This window comes from Felis catus, chromosome A2, assembly GCF_018350175.1.
Source record: "Felis catus isolate Fca126 chromosome A2, F.catus_Fca126_mat1.0, whole genome shotgun sequence".
NCBI classification, from domain to species: domain Eukaryota; kingdom Metazoa; phylum Chordata; class Mammalia; order Carnivora; family Felidae; genus Felis; species Felis catus.
The window spans coordinates 55,501,086-55,517,383 of NC_058369.1; the positions used below are offsets into that span (position 1 = coordinate 55,501,086).

Sequence of the window (16,298 nt, forward strand, 5' to 3'; positions counted from 1 at the left end):
CTAATTGTACAAGGGGGGAAACTGAGGCCACCAAAGAAGAGAGTCTCTCTGAAGCTACTTCGCAGGCTCGGGAAACTGGAGTGCATGGCTTTCCCATTGGTCCTGGAAAGGAGGGGTCCAGAGACGACGTGCTACAGGATTTCCGGGACAGCCTCACCTCTGCACGCTCCCATCGCCTCCGCTAGCCGCGATCCACTCGGCTTCGTTCCTGTCACCCGCTCGGCTCCACGTGACTCTGCGCAGACGCTCGCCTCCTCCTGGCACCACTCGGCTCCACCCGACTCGCTCCGGGCACCAGTCGGCTCCACTCGGCCTCTCTCGGCTCCGCTCGGCCCCCGTTCGGCCCCTTTCGACCCCGCTCGAGGCTTCGCTCGGCTCACACGTGCTTAGCCTCTGAGCCAGTGGAATCTCGTAATTTCTCACCTTCGCCGTGGCTAAACACGCGGCCGCCTGCTGGGTCGGGCCAGGCCCACCTCGGGTTGTGTCGCGCACAGCTCGGCTCCACCGGGCACACCTCGTTCCCTTCTTCAGTCGCCTACGAAGCTTCCCCGCACGCCCGTGCACCTGCCAACTCCTCACTTACCGGTGGTCTGCTCTGGGGGAATTGGTCCCAGGTGACCCCGAAAGGGTCTCCCAGGGTTTACGTCATCGCGGTGGCCTCGCGGACTGAGGGACGGTTCTGAGTTTGGCGGACTTGGCGTCGCGTCCAGGGCCTCCCATGTCACAACTGGATGAACTTGGGGCACCTCCCCTCCCTGAGTCTCCGTCTCTCCATCTGCACCAGGAAGCTGTTGAAAATTCCGCTCTCCTGAGGCCACTTGGAGGATTCGGGAGCCAGTGAGCACGTGTGAAAAGCCATGTATGTGCTGAGTGCGTGTGGACGCAGGATGATCTCCGGCCCAGCATCCTCCGGGAGCACTCAAGACCAAACTGGGCGTGTTTTAGAAGACCTGGCTCTCTGCTTTGCCCCAGTGGTTTGAGCCCATTGCTTAGACGCGCCGAACCCGTTTCCTCTCCTTAAGGTAGGCATAGCTCCTTAGGGAGCAAGAACCGTCTGCGCTCGCCCTGCCCTCCAGCCCAAGACGGCTCAGAAAGAGGCTGCACAGGTGTCAGTCCCGTTTCCCATCCTTTAGAAAGTTGGCCTGGGGCAGGGATAGCCTCTTATAACAACTCTGTGTGTGACTGAGATAGATTCATTCCAGAAACATTTAGTAGCTTTGAACTCGGTGCCGGGAAAACGGCAACAGTTGGCGGCTTGAGTTGTAGGCTGCAGAAGCTGAATTTACGAATTTGCATAAAAACAGTTGTTGGAAGGATACCGGCGAGATAGTGGAATGGGGGGGTGCTTGAAGACAAGGGTCGGTAAAGCAGGAGCGGGGCTGTCCCAGGTGGTTTAGGTGCCCCAGACTTCTGAGCAGTCATTCCTGGACACTGCTGCTTTTTTTTTTTTAATTTTTTTTTCAACGTTTATTTATTTTGGGGACAGAGAGAGACAGAGCATGAACGGGGGAGGGGCAGAGAGAGAGGGAGACACAGAATCGGAAACAGGCTCCAGGCTCTGAGCCATCAGCCCAGAGCCTGACGCGGGACTCGAACTCACAGACCGCGAGATCGTGACCTGGCTGAAGTCGGACGCTTAACCGACTGCGCCACCCAGGCGCCCCAACACTGCTGCTTTTTGAAGGCACTCTCTAACCTTTTCTGCTGTCTGAGCTGTCCCTGCTCAGAGTCTGTGTGTCTGGAGAAGGAGTCTGATTAATGGGGCATAGGTGTCAGGACCTGTTTCACATTGGAGTAGGTTTTGAAGGATGAGTAGAAAGTTACCGAAGGGTAGGGCATGTCCAGCACAAGGCAGGAATCTTGGGGCGGTCTCAGAAAGCTGCTTCCCACACTGTGCCGCGTGCTTGCCTGGTTATCTTAGTCAATGCTCATGAGAACCCTACAGAAGTAGGTATGATTAATTTTTTTGGAAAGTGATTTTATTGTCTTATAAAAATACGAAATGCTTTGTAAAGAATCCACATTATACAGCAAAATACTGCCAAAATGGGAGGGGGGCTCACATATATTCAAGTACCCCAGATATGCAGGAATAATATTAGGCAACATCATTCCAGGTATCCTTCTAGGCATATATATTGCAGGAGGGAAGAAGGAGAGAAGGAAGGAGAAAGTTTGGGTGGAAGGAAGGTAGGGAGGGTAGAAGAAAGGAAAGAAGGAAACGAAAGAATTTTATAAAGTGGGATCACACTCTGTATGCTAATTTTTTTGTTGATTTCCATTTGTAATGTTTATTTTAACAACTACAAATATAAACTTGAGTCCTGAGTTTTTATTTAACTAATTATGAAATAATGAAATAATGTTATAATAAATAATGAAATAATGTTAAATAATGAAAAATTTCCAAATCTTTTTTTTTTTTTTTAATGTTTACTTATTTTTGAGAGACAAACAGAGCATGAGTGGGAGAGGGGCAGAGAGAGAGGAACGCACAGAATCCGAAGTAGGCTCCAGGCTCCGAGCTGTCAGCACAGAGCCCACACGTGGCTCAAACTCATGAGCTGATAGATCTTGACCTGAGCTGAAGTCAGACGCTTAAAGGACTAGGCCACCCAGGTGCCCCTCCAAGTCTTTAAATATGCTTTGGAAGCAACATTATAATGGCTGCATAATAGTCTATCAAGTTCATGAATTATAAATCATAACTTATTCTCTTATTTACCTAAAGTTGGACATTTTGATTATTACTAATTCTCACTGTTATAAATAACATTGCAGTAAACATCTTTGCATATGCATATGTCTGTGAGCCTATCTCTGATTATATCTTTAGAAGTAGGATTACTCATTTAAGGACTATGAATATTTTTGAGATGATTTTCAGTTTGCTTTCCTAAAATTAGTATTAATTTATAACCTCACAAATAATGCATGAGTGCCTGTTTTTTTGTTTTGTTTTGTTTTTATTTTAGAGAGAGAGAGAGAGGGTGGGAGCACGTGGGGTGGGGGAGAGGGGCAGAGAGAGAGAGAGAGAGAGAGAGAGAGAGAGAGAGAGAGAGAGAGAATATCTTAATCAGGCTCCATACTCAGCAGGGAGCCCGATGCAGGGCTTGATCCCATGACCCTGGGATCATGACCTGAGCCAAATTCAAGAGTCAGATGCTTAATGGACTGAGCCACCCAGGTGCCCCTCATGAATACCTGTTTCAGTGAGTATTGAAAATTCACATTTAAAGTATATTTGGTCAAGTGTACAGATTATAAATAGTATTTTATTGTGGCTCTATTGCCTATTTCTCTAGGATTGAGTTTGGTGATTTTTTATATATTTGTTCTAATTAATGTTTTTTCAATCAAGAATTGGCTATCCATGTTCTTCTTTATTAGAGTAATCGTGATTTTTAGAGCCTTTTATTATGTATTAAGGGTAGCTACCTCTAGTCAAAATTATTTTTACCTAAGTGAATATGTACTTGAATATTTTGTGTATAGTTTTGTGTTTGCTTTTTATAATGTACAGAAATTTTAACTTCATTACATCATTTTTTTCCTTTGTCATCTCTTTCATTGCCTTTATCTTATCTTAGAAAAGATACCTTTTTACCTTCATGCCAGTTAAAAGACACATCTGTTTTCACCTAGTGTTTTAGAGTTTTATTGTTTACACTAAAATCTTTAATAAACCCCTTACTATGGTGTAAGTTAAATGCTTAGTTATTCTTCACTAAGTAGTTTTCCAAAAATCTTTTTGAGTCAATCATCCATCTCTTTTCCATTTGCTCATGATGCTTCTTCACAGTACACCTATTTATTATTCTGTATGCTAAATTTTAAAATAACATATGGAGCTTACTGATTTTTGAATTTAACGAAAGAAAAATAATTTAATGGAAATAAAAGCAGTTCTAACGTTACTCGTTGGTTTGTTACCATATCAGATATTATTTCCTACAAGACCCCCCAAGATTATGAAGAATATTAAGAAGTTGGGGGTCATGTATTTTTTTTAAATTACACATTTCACTCCGCTCTATTTTTCCCTACCGTGAAGGATGAGAAAAGTAAGGCCCTCACACTCTTCCCTGCCCACGCCCAACATTCTGCTGCTGGGCTATTGTTTTTATAATGCCAAGGTCTGTGATAATCACATTTACTCTGCCACCTCCCTTCCCTTGGATGTTTAGACCTAGTTCTGAGTTTATTTGGAAGCACTGCTTACCTCTGGTCCTGTTACTTTGTCTTTTCCCTCCAAGTTCCCTGTCTAACTGTATCTTTTGGTTGACATAGTCCCACTGACAAATGTGACCTCAGGCTTGTTCGAAGACACTTTGCCCGTGGCAAAACAGTGCAACAGTCAAGATTCTCATCTATATTCACCTGACTTCAGAGACAGTGCTCAGGAGAGCAATGGGAGCCATGAGTTTTAGTTTTAGGGGGCATGGGGGAGGCACGCCCTCTTTCTGAACCTTCTGAGGAGGCCAGAGGAGCGTGGATAGGAACCCATGGCTAGCTCTACTCCAAGGGATCACATTCAGGACTGGGATTTCTGTGGTGCCAGGAAGTCCTCAGCCCTCTTAGTGGGTCCTCTTAGCATAGCTTTATCTGGAGTCTGATGACTATGGACAGAAAGTAGAAAAATGAGTGTGCTCGCTTTGGGGGCACATATACTAAGGTTGGAACAGCATAGAAATTAGCACGGCCCTTGTGCAAGGGTGACACACAAATTCGCGAAGTGTTCCATATTAAAAGAAAAGAAAAGAAAAACAGTAGAACAATGAGGTGGTCCAAAGCATCTGTTTTCCTTCTATCAGAAACAAAAATTCCCCAGCCAGAGGCCTAAACAACAAAAAGTCTATCTTCTTTTCACTTGGGGGAAAAACAAAAGCCCAGAGTTGCCTTCTGGGCTGCAAGGGCAGCTCACCCAGGCCGGTGAGTCCCAGGATCCTTCTAGTTTTTCATTCTGCCGTTCTCAAGATGGCAGCCCGAGGACCACAAAGAGGGGAAAACGCAAGGGACGAAGAACCTGTGACTTCCACTTACATCTCAGTGGCCGCCACAGAGCCATGGCCACTCCTAGCAGCAACAGATGCTGGGATCTGTACGTTTTTAAGTCTGTCAAAAGACAGAAGCTTTGTCTCATGATAACTGATGTTTCTTATTTTGTTTTATTTTTATTTATTTTTTGTTCCAGTTTTTTTTAAATCATTTTTTTTTAACGTTTATTTATTTTTGAGACAGAGAGAGACAGAGCATGAACGGGGGAGGGGCAGAGAGAGAGGTAGACACAGAATCGGAAGCAGGCTCCAGGCTCTGAGCCATCAGCCCAGAGCCCGACGCGGGGCTCGAACTCACGGACCGCGAGATCGTGACCTGGCTGAAGTCGGACGCTTAACCGACTGCGCCACCCAGGCGCCCCTTTTTGTTCCAGTTTTTATCGAAATTCCAGGTAACATAAGGTATTATATCAGTTTCAGGAGAATTCAGTGATCCATCACTTCCATAGAACACCCAGTGCTCATCACAACAAGTGCCCTTCTTAACACTCGTCGCCCATCTAGCCCATGCCCCACCCACCTCCCCTCCATCAGCCCTCAGTTTGTTCTCTGTCGTGAAGAGTGTTTTATGGTTGCCTCTCTTCTCTTCCCCCAGGTTCATTTGTTTTCTTTCTTAAATTCCACATATGAGTGAAATCATATGGTATTTGTCTTTCCCTGACTGACTTATTTCACTTAGCATCATACATTCTAGGTCCATCCATGTGGTTGCAAATGGCAAGACGTCATTCCTTTTGATGGCTGAGTAATATTCCATTATGTATCTAGATAGATACATGGATAGATAGATAGATAGATAGACAGATATATATATATATATATTCCATTATATATATATATTTCTATTTAAAATTAATAAATATGTATACATATATATACCACATCTTTATCCGTTCATCAGCCAATGGACTTTTGGGTTCCCTCCCTAGTTTGGCTACTGTTGATGATGCTACTATAAACACTGGGGTGCATGTAACCCTTCAAATCTGTCTTTTTGTAGCCTTTGGGTAAATAGCCAGTAGTGCAATTGCTGGATCATAGGGTAGTTCTATTTTTAACTTTTTAAGGAATCTCCACACATACTTCAGAGCGGCTGCACCAGTTTGCATTCCCACCAACAGTGCAAGACGGTTCCCCTTTCTCCACATCCTCGCCAACATGTGTTGTTTCCTTGTTTTTAATTTTATTCATTCTGGCAGGTCATGATAAGTGATATTTCTTCATCGCTTTTTAACCTATGGTGATAACACTTACTCACGTTCATATATTTGTTTGAAATGCCAAATGTGACTCTGGCACAGAGCCAGCTGTAGTGGGTACAGTGGTGAAGTGACAAGGTGCTTGTCCTCACATGGGTTGCTTGGGGTGCTCACATGTGCAAAGCGCATAATATGTGTTACTCCTTTTAGCTCTCATAACAGCACTGGGAAGTAAGTACTGTCATCCCGATCTTATGGGCAGGTAAACAGAGGTTCTGAGAGGCTAATAATCTATTCAAGGCTCCATACTTATATAACATGGCCAGAATCCAAACTCATGTTGGTCCCCTCCAAAGCTTTGGCTCTTAACAATTATTCCACACTAGCGGTTTCCATCACTGGTTGCATCCAATGCCTGGGACCTATCCCTCAGATTCCGATTTAATTGGTTGGAGGTGAAGCACAGACATCAGTAAGACTGTATTATCTTATTTAAAGCCCACAACAACTGGAGATGGAGGTATCTTTCTCTCTACTTAAAATTAGGTAAACTAAGATCCAGAGAGGTAGATTCACTTGCCCAAAGTTACACAGCAAGTTCACAGTGGAGCTGGGATGTGGGTCCACATCTCCTCACCTTCTCCAAAGAGCTGTCTTTGGCTCCAGAAAAGGGTGACTTCCATAAAGTTGTGAGGCACACCGGCCAACCCCTCTGCTCCAGCCAGCCCAGAATCCTCCCTGGGAATGTGTGTGCCTGAGGGGTAGGGCACCACGTGGGAGCTGGGTGATAAACAGGTCAGGTTAGGCCAGGATGTGTGGCGGAAGCCCAGCCTGCTGAAGGCAGAGGTGTGGCTGGGCCAGGGTGAGGGCCGGACGTGGGGAATGCACTTTTTCCCCAGCACAACAAGCTGTGGGCTTCCTCCGCCCTAGCTGAGCCCTGCCTGATATGTCAGGCCCAGAATGGGTCACTAGCCGGGGACTGGAGGGCTGGCAGGCAGGCAGGAGCCCAGGGCCAGTCCCCAGAGGAAGTCACATGGCAGGGGTCACAGGCCTGACCCAGGAATGGTGAAGGGAGGGAGATATTTCAGGCCTGAGAGGAAGGGCCCAGCCCACGAGATGAATCACCCGGGACAGATTATCCTGAGGAAGACCTTGGGGGTGGAATTGTGATAAGCACCGTCCTCCCAAGGTGACCAGGAGCCTGTGGTCAGCTGGCCAGTGATCAGCCAGGCCCCGTGTGGCTGGAGCACTCGTGTATCTAAGAAGGCCCACTAGCTCCAGATGCATTGCCAAAGTGACCTCTCAGAGACCTTATACCGTGAGGAGGAGCATCTCTACCTTCAGGATGAGAAAACAGAGCCTCAGAGCTAAGCTGCTCACTCAAGGTCACACGCCGAGATGGGATTTGAAATGGGAGCCTGCCAATTGGCCTCTCCAAAGCAGGGAGCTCAGATGGCGACCGTCTTCCCTCTCCACATGCTCCCTGTGTGGACCCGGAGTCTCACCAGCAAAACCACCAGGCTCTAGACGTATAACGGCAAGCCAGGCCTCGGGTCTTATGCTTGCTTCTGGATGAGGCGCTTGACTTGCCCAAACTGCTGAAGGTACAGACGGGAAGGATGGATCTCAGAGAGGGCAGAGGGCTTGCCCAGGATTCCGGAGTAAGTCCGTCAGAGGCCGACTCAATCTGACTTCTGCCTCCCAGCCCATGGGTCTGTGCACTGCACTAGTATTTGGATCCTCAACAGACTTTGCTCCGATGAAGCCAGACATGGTCGGTAGCTGGGGAGCTCCTTAGAAGCAGAAGAACGACTCCTACCTCTGCCAGGAGGCCCTGCTTGATCTGGAGGGGACCTGGGCATCTGTATTTGTAACCAAGTCATTCTGATGGATGAAGAAGTTTGAGAAACACTGGCACAGATGACCTTTAAGATTCCTTCTGGTCCTAAAGGCCGGGTTCCAATATATGTCATGACCATTGTCATCGTCGTCATCATCATCATCAAATACCTGTCATGTGTTGAGTGCATGATATATGCCAGATACTCTGGTAAATGCTTTACGTACATGATTTCATGTGACTCAGAGGTAGCACCATTATCCTCCCGGTTTTACAGAGGAGGTAACTGAGGCTGAGAGAGGCTAATTATTTTCCTAAGATCACAAAGCAAGTGGCTGAGCCGAGGCTCAAGGCTGGGTCTGCCCCAGCAGCCTCAGTGGCCTTTCACATCTGACTCTTCCCCTAACCGTCCATGTCTTGGGAGCCTCTAGTACCTGCTTTTGGATTCAGTCTCGCCATCTATGGGACGGACAGTCTCTTTGAACTCTTCGGGCTCTGCCTCAAATTTGCAAACTGGCCTTTGGGTTTGCCGCCCAGCCGAGCAGCTAACGGGACTCTGGCAGCAGGAGGAGTGAGGTGCTGCTTTTCCAGCCTGCATGCCCATGTTCCAGCTCCTCCTAGTCGGGGTGCTTCAGCCCTATTCATCCTGGCCCCCCTGTTTTAAGCACTGAATCACTGACCTGGGGTGAATGGACTTAGTGCATAGCAGTGGGAGGGCTGGGATGGAGACGAAACCAGAGTAGAAGCCCCCGTTGTTAGCAGGGTGGGGAGACGTGGAGACAGAAAGGAAATTGACGGTTAACTTTTATTAAGCACTCACTGGGTGCCAGACACTCAGCGAGTTGCTGGACAACCGACTGAACCTCTCAACATCTCAGTTTTCTCTTCTGGAGAATGAGGTGGTTACGAGGGGTAAATGACACCCATTCGATTATTCACTTACCCAACAATCATCCATCGAGGGCCGATTATTTGCCAGCCATCTTTCTCGGAAATGCAGCAGCGAAGTGACAAATACCTCCCTCGTAGGGCTAACAGGGCAGCCAGGAAAACAGGCAGAAATGAGTCAGCAAAGAAATACATCCTGTAAAATTGGAGAGTGGCAAGAAATGCTAGGAAGCTAAATAAAGCCAGGGTAAGATGTGTGTGGAGTGCTGAGAAGGGACAGGATGAATGGGCAGGGGCTGCTCGCATGAAGTAAGGGACCACTGATAAAACTACCTGGGAGAAGAGTGTTTCCAGGGGGCAAAGAAATGGAGCCTGGCACATGGCGGGTGCTCAGTAAATGGTGAATGCCGTCATAGCTCAGAGGGAGGGACCCTGTCCTTACTGTACCAGGTGGGCGGTCTCTGTGTTGGGGCTGCTTCCTGGCCATGGGAATGTGGCCTGTGAGCGCCCCCCTTCTCGTCCCACTTGCCCCCATCCCGGGAGAGTGGGCCTGGAGGTGGGCAGCCCCAAGCAGGTGGAGGAGGCGGAGCTTCCGTGGGAAAGGCTGCAGCACACTCACCAGCCTGACGCACAGCGGGAGCCCCCCCCAAGTGGAGCCGGGGTGACAGTCACGAGGGGGCTGGACACCGGGCAGCTACAAGACAACAGAGGCCCGCCTCACTCTCGAACACCCACACTGGGTCACCGCCCTGCTCAGACACAGGGGGCGTGGGCGGTTTCCCACATCTACAGAATGAAGTCTGCAGGCTTCTGCAACCTTCTTGCCGGCTCCTCCACCTCTCCCCCCGACCCGGGGCTCCACAGGGGCTGGTCGGCCCTGGGACCCGGGAGCTTCGCTGGAGCGTGGCCTCTGTGTACCCTCTTCTGGAAGTGCTCGCGCCAGGTGAGGGGGGCACACCGGCACACAGGCGAAGGTGATACAGCAAGCTGGCTGCTGTGATGAGGGCCAGCGTGGGGCCCATGAAGAATAATGGTCCTGGTGGAGGAATGTGCCAGGGATGGCTTCTGGAGGAGGGGACTGCATCTCAAAGCGTGTCATTCGGTTCTCAGCGGAGAGGTCTGCTCTGGCCGCACTAGCTGAGAGGCCCCACCAAGCCACTTTCTCTCACATTCCTTATTAGGAGTGCACTGTGGGGGCACCTGCGTGGCTCAGTTGGTTGAGCATCTGACTTGGCTCAGGTCATGTTCTCATGGTTCGTGAATTCGAGCCCCGCATTGGGCTCTGTGCTGATAGCTCGGAGCCTGGAGCCTGCTTCAGATTCTGTCTCTGTCTCTCTCTCTGCTCCTCCTCTGCTCGCGCACTCTCTGTCTCTCTCTCAAATGTAAATAAACATTAAAAAAAAAAAAAGACTGCACTATGATGGTGAACAGGACCCTACACTGGCTCCTAACCTCGTGGAAACCCCTCCCTCCCCAGCATGAGGAGACAGACAAGAAAGAAACAGTGAGAATAAAAGCAGGGTCCATGAAGTGGCCAGTGCTGTGAAGGGAGGAGATAGGTGAAGGGAGGGCAGGCGGCTGAAGGTGAGGCTACTTTAGAGTGGGTCTGGGAAGGTGAGGAGTGACATTTCAGGGACTTTCTCAAAGCCACACAGGGTAGTGACAAAACCGAGGGGAGAACCTCATTCTCTTGGCTTCCATAGAAGAGCTGCCTCATGCCCCATGGGCCCAGTATTCCCTCATGCTAAAAAACCCACACACTTTTCCAACAGCCTTTCCCAGATGCCGATCACTGGGGGCCTGCTTCACGGGAATCGCTGCTGCTCCCAGTTGCTCCCAACAGCTCCAGGCTTTTTCTCTGGTTTCTGTTGCTGAGGTTTTCTTAGAAGCACAAAGAAACAAAAGAAACAAATACGAATGGGAAGACTCTACTATCCCAACCCTGGGAATCCGATGATGGAGACTGTTTTAAACGTGGACATCCTATCTGGATCGGTGGTGGCACCAAACAGTGGTTGTGGCCTTTCCATTAGTTTAACGTTACAGTTGCACACGTGGTACTCGCTGTGTTCCAGGCAGCATCATAAGCCCTTGACGTGTAGTGTCTCAAACCTCACAACAACCCTAGAAGGCAGAAACTGTTATAATCCCCAGTTTACAGATGAGGGAACTGAAGCAAGGAGAATTTAAGTAACTTGCCTAAGGTCATGGAGATAACAGAGTGGAGCCAGATTTGAACCAGTCCAGAACTAGCAGTGCTCCATGCATGTTCCTAATAATGCGGTCCTGGGGACCCAAGCAGCCTCTCCTTCTGCATCCAGCAGGGGGAGCCAAAGGCCAGGGCCCTCTGTGCCCCTGCCCCAGGCATGATTGGCAGGCTAAAAAAGGAGCAGCATCTGCTGTAGAGACACCCTTTTCCCTTGATCCAGGCAGAAAGCGCCAAATGGGGAGCAAACCTCCTGGTTAGCATAGCTCTGTCAAAGAAGAACTTTCTGCAGTAGGTCTCACTGAGTCATGAAGCAGTTAGTCACAGCTGGTCTGGGGTCTTGCAATGAATCAGATACAGTTCCCTCTGGGGAAGCTGTCAGTCAAATGAAAGATTTTTAGCCTCAGTGAAAGCCCAACAACTCTTAGAATACATTTTTTAAGAAACTGCCCTGGATTTTGCAGCTATTAAGTGGCAGAGCTGGTATTCAGACCCAGGCCTTCTCGATCCCAAAGTCTGTGGTCTTTTTTATCAAGCCATGGTCCTCAATCAATGCTGGGGATACAGAGATGCAGGAGAGAGGGTCCTGTCTGCTAAGATCTCAGGTTCTAATGGAAAAGGGAGGCACGTGAGCCCAGCCATCCTTCTGAGAGGAAGGACTCTGCCAGGATCAGCTCAGGGGCCATGGAGCACAAAGAGAAAAAATGTGTTTTCTGCTGTATCCCATACCCAGCATGGGGCCTGGCACACTTTAATCTTCAGTGAATGTTTGGTGGATGGATGGATGGATGAATGAATGAGAAAGAGAGTAAGTGCCTAGGACAGAGGCAAAGTTAACCAGGGAAGGCTTTTCAGATGAGTTCACTTTGGGAGGGCCTTGAAGGATGAGAGGAATCAGCCAGGTTGGAAAAGGAGGGGGAAAGGCATTCCAGACATATGAAACGGGATAACAGGATGGAGTAACAATCTCAACTTTTTTTTTTATTACAACCTACGATACACACACACACACACACACACACACACACACACACACACACACACACAATCGGAGCCTTATTATGTACAGTGCCCTATTATTTTCTGGTCTGTTTCCATTTTGTAAACATTAGTGGCAACCTGCTAATTTTTTGTGATACGGTCACAGGATTTGGGAAAAGTAGGGGCTGGAAAGGTGATTTTCAGCCAGACTGTAAAGATCTTTGGATGTTCGAGTTGAGTTTGGACCCTTTTCAGTCCTTGCTTCTCCTACAAGCTCTGATCTTGAAAACTACTTGCTCCTTCTCTAGCTCTTTGAGTAATTTCCTGCCCACTCCGGCAGTCTTCTTCACTTGCTTCTGGCTGCTTTTCTCCCTACGCCCCCGCCCAGTTGGTTCTTTAAGTCGTGCTGAACTGGGGCTCTGTGCTGGGCTGTCCTCACTCAGCCTCCTTGGCCTCTCTGACGTCTCACCCATGCCTTGGTTTGAAGGACTGCCCACTTCCAACTCTGGAGACCATCACCCTCAAAAGTCCACACGCTCCCTCCTGAGTGCCCAGCACACTCACTCAACTGCCCCTTCAGTGACCTACAGGCACATCAAACTCAGCACCTCCAAAACCAAGGTCATCACCTGTTCCTCCCTGTCCCATCTCTGTGTTGTCCTCACCAGCCACAGTGCCTCCAGGGCAGAATCTTGTCCTTGGAGATGCATCATTCTGTCTATTCTGCCTTCAGACCAGCTCTCAGATCCATCCGCTTGTCTCCTTACCATCTGCCACCACCCTTGTGTGGGCTGGACCTCTTCTGCCCTGCATGTCTGTGACACCTCCTGTCCCCATGCCCTGCCCCCTTCTCTCAATACCGCATAACAGCTGCCATGAACCTTCTGAAGCATAAATCTGACCGTATGACACCCCTGCTTCCCTTTATGATAAAGCCCAAACTTATTAATATACCCTGTGTCCCCAGACTCCCTCTCTACCCCCATTCCCTCTGATGCTCCATTCATTCACCAGACCTTAGTGAGCCCTGCTTCCTCTGACTTCAAAAACTCTGCCCGGTGAACCCCAACTCATTCTTTCTGGATCCCCGTTTAGGAACACTTCCTCCAGGAAGGCTTCCCTGACCCACCCATTTGGAGCCCTCTTCTCTGTGTTCCCACAGTCCTTGCATTCCCCATCTTGATGCCTAATACCTTTTTTTTTCCTATTGCAGTGGCCCACGTCTCTCTTTTCCATTAGATGGGAGGCATAATTGAAGGATTAAGAGCAGATGCTGAAATCAAAACTCCGTAAATTCAAATCCCAATTCTGCCACGTGGTAGCTGTGGAGTTTGGGATTTTATTTCATCCCTCCATGACTCATTTTACCCATACTATAAAATGATGATAATTATGATTATAACAAAAATATTAACAAATAAGAATAGTACCTACCTCATAGTATTATAAGAGGATTAAATGAGTCGATGTGCTACAGTTCTTGGTGACAGTGCTTGATACATAGTAAGTGCCACCAGTGTGACTGCTAATCAAATCAGCCCTCAGAAGAGTTGCTCCAGGAGGGCAGACACTGGATTCATTTGATCCACTGCTATGTCCGCAGCACTTACCCCAACATCCTGATCATGAGTGTCCCCCAACACTTGTGACACGAGTGAATCTTTTGTCTAAGAGAATGACAATGCATATAGAAAAGAAAGGACACATTTAGGTGATGCTTTGGAGGAAGACTGCTCAGAGCTCATCACTGACTGCATCTGAGGGTAGGAGAGGAGGAGGAGGAGTACAGGAGGAAAAACATGGCCAGGACAGACTGTGTGACTTTCCTCCCGAGCCCTTAGCTACTCCAATCCCCCTCCCCCACTATCACTCATGACTGCCTTCATCCATCCAGGACTCCAGCCATCTTAGGGGCTCACTGTTCATCCCTCTCTCCACTCTGTCCCTTCCCTGCCCCTCTCTCGGCCAGGCCCTTCCAAGTCCTGTCAGACCTTCTTGTGGCCCAGGCCCAGCATCCTCCATTCTCCCTGCACACCCCCTTCCACCTTAGTTGTTTCAGTTACAATTGCTGTAACTGCACCCTACCCCAAAGAATGGCATAAAACAATCATTTTATTCTACTCCCAAATTATGGGGCTTGGGGATTTAGACAGGGCACATCAGGGATGGCCACAGAAGCCCCTGTCCACGGTGCCTCAGCCGGAAAGACTCAAAGGCAGGGATGACTTGGTGGCTGCAGGTTAGAATCATCCACATGTCTGGCACCTGGGCTGGGAGGACTCTGACACTGAACACAGCTGGGACTGTGAACTAGAACACCCACATGTGGCCTCTATTGATGCCTGAGCTTCCTCACATCACGGCAGCCTCCAGACCCCTTCCATGGTGGCTCAGGGCTCCGGCAGGAGTGTTCCAGCCAACAAGCAGAAGCTACACTGCCTCTTATGACCTAGCCTGTGGCAAGTCTTGTGGCATCACTTCTGCCACACATACGGCCACCCAGATTTAAGCAGGGAGAGCACAGACAGCCCACCTCTCAATGGGAGGCACATGGAATAATTGTGTGGTCGTGTTTTAAAACCACCAGTGTCTTATACCTGGACCATGGGGTAGTCTTCTCTCCGGTCTGCCTGGCTTCACTTTGCCCAGCCCTACCCTTCCCCCACTAGTGGATTTTCCACGGGGCAGCCAAGGGGAGCTTTTGAACACACAAATCAGATGAGTCATCCTTCTTCATATCCCTCCAATGTCTTCCCACTGAACTTCCCCTTAAAATCTAAGCTCCTTGACATGCCTACACAGCTCTGTGGGATCTGTGTACCCCCATCTCCTCCCTTCCATCCCACTGGCTGCCTTTCTCTTTCTTGAACAGAGCCCCACTTCCCCTCCTGGTGCTCATGCCCACCTCCAACCTTCTGTGCTGCTGTCCTCCTTCTTGAAGTGCTGGGACCCCAGATCCTGCCTCCTTCAGCTCTCAACTCAAACACCACCTGCTCAGATCTCAAATAATCCCTAGGCACCCAGTGTTGTCTCCCTCATCATTCTGTTTTATATTATCTTCACATCACAGGAAGCTGTGATGTCTGAAATTATGTGTTTACCTGTCTCTGGTCTGTCTCCCTCACTAGCTCCAAGAAGGTCCCTTGTCCTTCGTGTTCCTTGTATCCACGGGCCTGCCATGATGCCTGGCATAGACATTTGCGGAATGTGAATGAATGCATGAACAGCGGTTTTCAGGGAAGATTTAGAAAAGCAATTCTGAATGGTAGGCAGGTCTGGCGTGGTGGTGGTTAGACTGGGGGGTGGGGGGCGGTGTTTCCAATCTGCCTCTCCCACTCACTAGCTACTGATTTTGGGAAAATACCTTCGCGTCTCCAAGCCTCAGTTTCTTCAGCTGAAACGTGAGTCCACCAGCCCCTAGCTCAACTGGACTCTGGGGTGTACATCATAGGAAGGGATCAGCATTTCTGTTCAGCTGGAAGGCTCCGAGCACCCCGTTTCAGGGAACTAGAAGGAGCTAACAGCGCCCACCGCGCCCGCCAGGTGTCGCCGCGAGCGCGTGCTGAGCGGCCAGCGGAGCCTGGCGCCCTCGGGCGGCTCCGGAGGCCCACGCCCGGGTCTCGTGCCGGGCATCCTGGCCTCCGCCCGACTCCGACAGTCCGCTAGGAGCGGCATTCCAGAAGAAGCTGCCCTACCTGGGCACCCACCTGCCGCACCCTCTCTAATAGACAGGGGTCGGGGAGGAATATGCTGAATCAGTTATCCCCGCTCCGCGGAAGGGGGCGCCCTCCCCTGAAGCTGGGCTCGGAAGCCTGGGGAAAGGGGGAACCGGGGTGCCACCTAACACCCCGCCCCCCAGCTCTGAGCGTTCCACCGGGCGGGGAGGACGAGGAGGCGAGCCAGGGTGCGGGGGTTTTGGGTCGCGCCTCGATCCTCTCAACCCGAGGGGCAGTCCCAGGGCGCCAGCTCGACCTGCAACTTGCGAAGTAGCGACGCGTGGGGGTCGAACTGACTTCCACCGCCCCCTGCCCGGCTCGGCGCCCCGGAGCCGGGAGGGGGCGCCGCGGGAGCGCGTGGGGCAAGGCGTGAGCGCGCGCTTGGAGCTGGCGGCCCTGTCCCGCGGGCTC

The 16,298-nt window shown here is 49.7% G+C and overlaps 1 protein-coding gene and 1 non-coding gene across 2 annotated transcripts in view; both read left to right on the plus strand.

Annotated features, from left to right (window-relative positions):
- Window positions 1–887: 887 nt before the first annotated feature.
- Window positions 888–16,298, plus strand: part of WNT7A (Wnt family member 7A) — an 83,417-nt gene continuing 68,006 nt past the window's right edge. Inside the window, exon 1 of the mRNA XM_045052003.1 lies at window positions 888–1,022. The gene's annotated coding sequence lies outside the window, so the exon portion shown is untranslated. The remainder of the gene's footprint in view (window positions 1,023–16,298) is intronic.
- On the plus strand, window positions 4,647–4,750 carry LOC111559617. Its single transcript, XR_002740746.1, has one exon. It is a non-coding gene; the product is annotated as a U6 spliceosomal RNA (small nuclear RNA).